Source organism: Theobroma cacao, chromosome 2, assembly GCF_000208745.1.
Source record: "Theobroma cacao cultivar B97-61/B2 chromosome 2, Criollo_cocoa_genome_V2, whole genome shotgun sequence".
Classification (NCBI taxonomy): domain Eukaryota; kingdom Viridiplantae; phylum Streptophyta; class Magnoliopsida; order Malvales; family Malvaceae; genus Theobroma; species Theobroma cacao.
In genome coordinates this window covers 17958837-17966858 of record NC_030851.1, presented here as the reverse complement: position 1 = coordinate 17966858, position 8022 = coordinate 17958837, and the positions used below count along the sequence as shown (strand labels likewise).

At 33.9% G+C, this 8022-nt stretch overlaps 1 long non-coding RNA gene across 2 annotated transcripts; it reads left to right on the top strand.

The window, feature by feature from the left end:
- LOC108660786 lies at positions 4216 to 5621 on the top strand. Of its 2 annotated transcripts, none has more exons than XR_001926475.1 (3): positions 4216 to 4408; positions 5104 to 5227; positions 5496 to 5621. It is a non-coding gene; the product is annotated as an uncharacterized LOC108660786 (long non-coding RNA). The 2 variants fall into 2 exon arrangements; XR_001926476.1 differs by lacking the exon at positions 4216 to 4408 and adding an exon at positions 4531 to 4571.

Here is an 8022-nt window from a genome sequence, read left to right as displayed (position 1 = left end):
CTTTTTAATTGCCCAACATGCCTCATGTTCAAGCTCCACTAGAAGATGACAAGCTTTACCAAACACCAATCTATAAAGAGACATCCCAATTAGAGTTTTATATGCAATTCTATATGCCCACAAAGCATCATCCAGCTTTTTCAACTATTCTTTTCTGGAAGGACAAACAATCTTTTCCAAAATTCTTTTAATTTCTCTATTTTAAATTTCCATTTGGCCACTTGTTTGAGGATGATAGGCAGTGGCTATTTTGTGTTTGACTCCATATTTGACAAAGATTGCCTCAAAATTTTTGTTACAGAAGTGAGATCCTTTATCACTGATTATGGCTCTAGGTGTTCCAAAACGTGTAAAGATGTTCCTTTGCAATAAGTTTATCCCTACCTTAGAGTCATTCCTTGGTAATGCAACAGCTTCAACCCATTTAAAGACATAATCAACAGCAACCAAGATGTTTTCATTATTGAAGGATGGCATGAATGGACTCATAAAATTAATTCCCCAAACATAAAAAATGTCAACTTCCAAGATGTTGTTGAGAGGCATCTCATGTCTTCTAGATATATTGCCCACTCTTTGACATATATCACATCTTTCAACAAAATTATAAGCATCTTTGAAAAGAGAAGGCTAGTAAAAACTTGATTGTAGAACCTTGGCAGTAATTCGTTTCCCTCCATAATGTCCTCCATAATCAGATGAATGGCAATGATGAAGAATATTTTCAAATTCTTCTTCGAGAAAATACTTTCTAATGATTTGATCCCCATAATGCTTGTAAAAAAAAGGCTCATCCCATATGTAGTATTTGATATCACGCAAGAATTTCTTCTTTTGTTGAGACTTAAATTCTGAAGGGAAAAGTTTACTCATGAGATAGTTCACAAAATCAGCATACCATGGCAAATTTTTCTACTTCTTGACATGAAACAATTGCTCATCAAGAAAGGTCTCATTGATCATTGTTGAATTCTTAATTTGTTCTCCATTCTCCAATCTTGATAAATGATCTACCACTTGATTTTTTGTACCTTTTCTATCTCAAATTTCTAAGTCGAATTCTGGAAGCAAAAGTACCTATCTTATCAAGTGTGGCTTTGCATCTTTTTTCTTAATCAGATATTTAATAGTAGTTGCATGGTTAGTGCAGACAAATACTTTAGTACCAACAAGATAAGAGCAAAATTTATCCAAAGTGAAAACAATAGCAAGCAATTCCTTTTTAGTTGTGGTGTAATTTGCTTGAGCCTCATTCAATGTTCTGCTAGCATAACAAATAGGATGCAAAATCTTCGCTTTTCATTGTCCTAAAACTGTGCCAACTGCATAATCACTAGCATCACACAGTAGTTCAAAAGGAAGATTCCAATCAAGAATAGTGATAATAGGAGTAGAAATTAATCTTTTTTTCAATTTAACAAAAGCATCATGGTAAGCATTATCAAAATTAAAAAAAGTATCCTTTTCTAACAAATTACACAGTGGTTTAGAAATTTTAGAAAAATCTCTAATGAATCTCCTATAAAATCCAGCATGTCCCAAAAAACTACGAATGCTCTTAACAAAAAGTAAGAGGTTGAAGTTTTTAATTGTGTCAATTTTCACTTTATTTACTTTTAACCTTTACTAGAGACTCGATGGCCTAAGACTATGCCTTCTTACATCATAAAGTGACATTTTTTTGAATTTAAAACTAAATTAGTTTCTTCACATCTCTTAAGTACTCTAGCAAGATAAAATAGACAATCAACAAAATTATCCTAAAAACTAAAAAACAATAATAAATATTTCCAAAAACTTTTCAACCATATCAGAAAAAATTGCCATCATACATCTCTGAGAAGTAGCTGGAGCATTACAAAGTCTAAAAGGCATTCTACAAAAAGCAAAAGTTCCATAAAAACAAGTAAAGGTGGTTTTTTCTTAGTCTTCAAGAGCAATGGCAATTTGATTATAACCAGAATAACCATCCAAAAAATAATAAAAATCCTTACCTGCTAGTTTATAAAGCATTTGATCAACAAAAGGTAGTGGAAAGTGATCTTTTCTAGTGGCTTTGTTCAATTTTCTATAGTCCATTGATAAATCTATGATATAGAGTTATTTGGGCTTAATTTTGATAATAATTTAGCTAGGTTTTTGTAGTAATGCATAGAAATTAGTAGGTTTTTTTTAACTGTTTTAAATTAGTTATTTTAGGTGAGTCAATCTAATTTTGGTTAATTTTATGCTTAATTTAGTCTTAATATGATTAAGATAGTTTGTTATTGATTTATTTGTGCTTTTGTAGGTGTTTGAAAAAAGAATTTTAATGGAAGAAGGAGAGCAATTTCGAGGTGCAAACTTTTAATGTACATGTTTCGATATTTTGGCCATAACTTTCTCTACAGGTCTCTAAAAGAAGTGATTCTTGTACCATTGGAAAGATAAGAGAAATATATACAACTTTTATGTCTATCACTTCACCCAGTTCGACTTGTAGAATGGTCAAAATTGTCGAATATAATGCACTATAGCAGTCTTAGAGCAATTGCGAATTCTGTTAATAAATTTGGCAAAGCTGCGACTTATATAGTCTGATAAGGAAATCCTAGTTAAAATTGACTTCTTTCTTCACCCAACTTGGCCTAACTCCAAAGCCTATAAACACAACCTTTTGGAGGACTTAAGGAAGAAGAAAAATACCCAATTAACAGCTAAGAGTTAAGCTACAGAGTCATTGAAGGAATTTGAAAAATTCAAGGAGATTTGGAGATCAAGAATTCATTCCTTGGTTTTTTCTATCTTTTTATTATTCTTTTATTCTTTTGGTTTAAATGTTTATATTTTATTCGATGATGATGTATGACTTGATGGGGAACTAAATTTTTAATCTAAGATTATGATTGAACTCAATATATAGTCTGAATTATTTATCTCTCTTTTACTTATGTTTGATGGATTTAAGTTGTTTATTTTAGTGGAAGCAGGAGAACAAGATTCCACACAAGTCCTTAGTACTCCACTTACAAACATAGATTGACCCAAGACTCTCTATAACCTAGGTTTACTCTGATACAAAGTTTGACATGACCCAAATTCGAGGTTCCATGACCGGCACGCACAAGCTTGGCAGGCAAGCCCATGAGACTCATTATCATAAACATAGCGTAAGTTATCTTTGTCTCACCTATCATTATTATTATCATTACAGCCGTCTATCGGCTTTCATCAATCGTATGAATTGGCCCACCATACGGCCATCTACACACGCATTTAACATACATACCTTCTTAGCATTCACATCAACCATAAATCCTTAAACTCCATAACTTCCATTGTGTCACCTTACATTGTTATACAACATAGCTTTTACCTTAAGCCTTAGCATTTGATCATCATTTCATAATGTAACATATCATGGTATACACTTCATATCCTATGGCATGCCTCTATACATTTACAACATCATAAGATATCATAGAATGGTCCTCCCTGGGCATAACTATAATACCTCGTACTTTGATATGGTGACGAATAAAGCTTATTGGGTGCCAATTGAGGTTAATTATAATGTTTAGAAATGATGAAAGATGAAGGGAATAGTTTGGAATAAAATATTTCGCACACGAGGAAATAATAAGAAAATAATAACATTTTTATCAGAGAATAATTTGCAAGATAAAAAGTGATTCGGAAGTCAATTGAGGCATAATAAGGTATTTTGGGAACCAAGGGGACAAGAAGAGACAAGAAGAAATTTTTGGAATAAAATAATATTAAAATATTAATATTTTATTCAGTGTCAAAATTTTTCATGAAGAAGGACTATATGGTCAATCTAAGTGGAGAAGAAGAATGAGAGAATTTTGGAGAAAAATGACGTTAATGGGGCCGCGTGTCTTTATTAAGTAAAGATAGCGCTGGCAAATAAATATTTTAAATATTATGGGGACACCGCGTTGGAGTACAAACTTCATACTTTGTTTGTACATATGTAGAAAAAGGTAATAGAAGGAAATTGGAGTTAAATGAGTGTTAGGAGGACTAAATTAAAATGGAAGGAAACAAAAAGGGTAAAACGGTAATTTTATGTACAGTTTGGTCAAAGCTTCCAAAGGAAGCTTTGACTCTATTTTTTTAGGCTAAGACCGACCTTATCCTTTCCCCCACCAGATTTTTCTTCTTCTTCATCCATGCTGCACGCCATTCTTGAAGCTTCCATGCCATTTTCTCTTTATCCACCATGAAATCAAGTTTTCTTCACTTTCCTTTCCATGTTTTCTTTTCCTTTCTTCTCCAAACTTCTTGAGCACTAAATTTACAGCCTTTAACCTCAATTTCTAGCACATCTAAACCCTAGGAGGAGAAGAAAGAAAAAGAGAGAAAGGAAGAAAAAGCTTGGTTTTGGTGATTCAAGCAAGGAACGGTAAGAATTCTTGTTTTTGGCTTGAGTAGTCTTTGGAAATGAGTTAGTGACTTAGAGAAATGCCTTATGGTAGCAAAGATTGGCTTGATTGGAGAAAAATTGATAACATGTAAGCCAATAAACCCATGGGTACATGAAGGACTCAAAGTGGAAAAGGAAAACGGTAAGCTTAACACTATGTTTTAAAGCCTGCGGTTAGTTGAATATTGTGAGGAATTATGGTTGTTGAAAGGATTTATTTGCTTAAGCTAGTTGAAAATTATTAAGATTGTATGGCATGTTGTTTGAAAGAAATGAAAAAGAAATATTGTAGATGGAGGATTGAGAAACAAAGTATTGAAAGTTAGATAGATAACGATGCATGTAAACTAGAAAATAATCGAGTGAAAGTGAGAATGATTGTTGGTGCCATATATGTGGATTATGTGTGGAAATATAAGATGGATTTGGGCAGAAATTATTTAGAAAGGTTGAAGTAGGCACGTGACATCATAAATAAGTTACCAGTGATATATTCTAAGGAATTTCGTAAGCAATGGATATAAGTAATTTTGGTAAAAAAGTATTAAGATGTGAGTTAATTGAAGATGGTTTCATGATAGGATGAAAAGTATAAATTTGAGTAATGATTAATTGATTGAAGTGCTGCTTGTATACGTATGTAATTAAATATATTGAGTTCATATTATTGCTAGGAAGTGCAAAGATAAGGTTGGAGAATTGTGGTGGCGTGCCAGAGTAAATAACGAGCGACAGGCCAGTGAAAATAGTTAGAGACAACTCCGAACGAATAGCGACTTAATATCTCATTGTTGCCAAGTGAGTGAACTTGCATTCCAAAATTTGCTTTGGGAAATGTAAATGTATTTGGGTGAAACATTTGAATGATTTTATCTATCCTTTCTTTAAAAATGTGTGTTGGAGAACAAGCCCTTGATAAAAATGTCTCGATGTTGTGAAAATGTGAAATGTGTAAAAAGATGAACCGTGTGCTCCTATATTATGTTGGTATGTATGTATATAAATATATGTTGTGCATTGATGAATAATGATGAGCTGATGATGACCCAACTATGTGTGAATGTAGGGAGTGCACATGACTTGAGGACCGGTGGGGGATTCTAGCCGTGTGCGGATGTAGGGAGTGCACATGAGCTGATGACGACCCAGCTATGTGCGAGTAGGGTGTGCCCATGATGATGATGATGATGATATGGAAATGTGCGAGTAGGGAGTGCACAAGACGATGAATGAAGTGGGGTGGTGTACGTGTGTATATATGTTTCTATATGTATATGTGATAGAAAGTTTATGATTATAATATATGATTAAAATGAATAATGAAAACTTGAGTATTGTCGATGTGTTCAATTTAATGTGCAATGTGGCATGAGTGGATATTCCCAGTGGCAGTGAAAGCCCCTTGGATATTATCTGGCCAGAATTTCGTTGCAGCGAGAATGCCTTTTCGCTGCGATGAGAGTCAATCTATTATGCTTGACTTGCTTGAATTCTACTAAAGTGTTCACTTCTCAACTTCTTGTTGTTCATGAGTTTTTCATCATCAAGTGACTAAGAGACCAAGGGTTTGAATGAGGGGTTTTTAGTAAGAAATTAATTCAATTGCATTGTTTTTGAAACAAGTACATCATGTTTTCTAAAACCTTTCTTAATGTTGTTTGTTCCCCTCCTATGTTTACTCACTAAGTTTGTACTCATGTTTTTTTTTTAAATTCATGTTTTAGGTTTTCTGAATTAAAGGTGATTGGATCCTAGGACGAAGTGCTCCACCCTATACATTGCTCAGTAGGTTCAACGTGCCACTAAGCGTTATCAATCGTGCCTAGAGTCACTCCGCTGACGGTCGAGGTCTAATTATGTGTATATGGATATTTGATGTGAAACATTAAGGTTCATTTGTTATTCTATATATGTATATAGTGATTGATGATGCCATTATGAATGCATGACTGGGTTTTATGAATTTTTTTCAAAAAAATTGTAATTGAGTATTACGAATTTCGAATTGTAAAGGAATATGGATTAATGTATAAGATCATGCAAGTAGGCTTGCTTGGGCTTGGTGGGTTGAGCCCACTAGGCCCTTGTGCCGGTCATGGCCCAAAATTTGGGTTATGACAATAACGTAGTCACGTGCAGTGGCTAACCGACTGACAATATACAATATCAAGTCATGCCCCATTGCCCCAACAAATGACATAGTCATGTTATGCTCCATTGTTGAAACAAATGACGTTGTCAATAAACATCATTCAGAACAATCTCAACAAATGGCATCATAGCAATACAGGCTAGACAAAACCACCGTCCCTACTTGCCACCATCCTTACGTACCACCATCCTGCTGGTGGAACATACATAGTCACAGTGATATGGACACACTCAACTTCATTTCATTTATTCATTATTCGAAAATTATCCACAGGTCGTACATACATCATATCATTAACATTTTTTGTCACACATGATCACATTCATTTCATTATAACTTACTTATACCATCATCATATCACATACTATATTTAGCCTGGGCATATCCTTTTAGGCATATCATGCATTTCCCATAACATTCACTAGTTTAGGCATAACACTTTTAGACATATTCATCATATACACATTCACCATAACATCTTAACTGTCGTAATCTTGGCTTATAGTCGTGTTAACATCATTAGCCTAAGCATACCACATTAATCTTAAGCATTTTCTAGTCTAGGAATTCTACCTCTAAACATAAGTACAGATCATACATAGCATACATCATACATTTCATGATGGAAGCATGCATGCACCATAGTCATCATTCTCCTATACATTGAAATTCCCCACTCACCTTGAGAAATTGGAGGTGCTCCATAGTCAAGCTTCAATCTTTAACCTCCAATCATGTTTTGGCTCATAAACGTGCCCAAATGACTCAATCTTTCCTAAAGCACATCAAAATATTACAAAACCAATTAAATTCTAACTTTTAAAAAATGCCAGCTTTTATAAAAATAATCAAATCTTTAGCAATCCATCACATAAGTTCAAATCCTTTAACAATGAGCTAAACGCATACCTTAGAAGTTAGATTTTGCTATTGTTTACCCCAAATCCTCTGTCAACTAAAAGGGCCCAATTCCACCAAGTTGAACTAAAGCAAGATCTAAGTTATTCACCAGTTAAATTGGAAATCAATTTGCACAACATTTAATCTTACGTCAAGAAGCATTTCCCAAGCTCCACATTTACTCCAAATAATTCCAAGTACTTCAAAAATAAATTTGGGAGTTAAGTTTTTGGGTTTTAGAAAGAGAAAGTAAAAATAACATAATCTACCTTTTGGAAGTGAAATCACTTACCTCAAACACTTAAAATCCAAGATTGATTGTTGGATTTGAATGGGTTTAAACGACGTAAAATTTCAAAGAAAACGATGAATGAACGAAGGAAAAAGAGATAAAATGAGAAACGTTCGGTATTGGGGGTTTTAAGGCCGAACTTGGCTAATCTGGCAGCCTAAGGTTGACTATAGGAAGTCTACAGTGGACCCTGATTGACAAATTTCTCCCATTTCCCTTCCCAAGATCGACTATAGAGGACTTATAGTC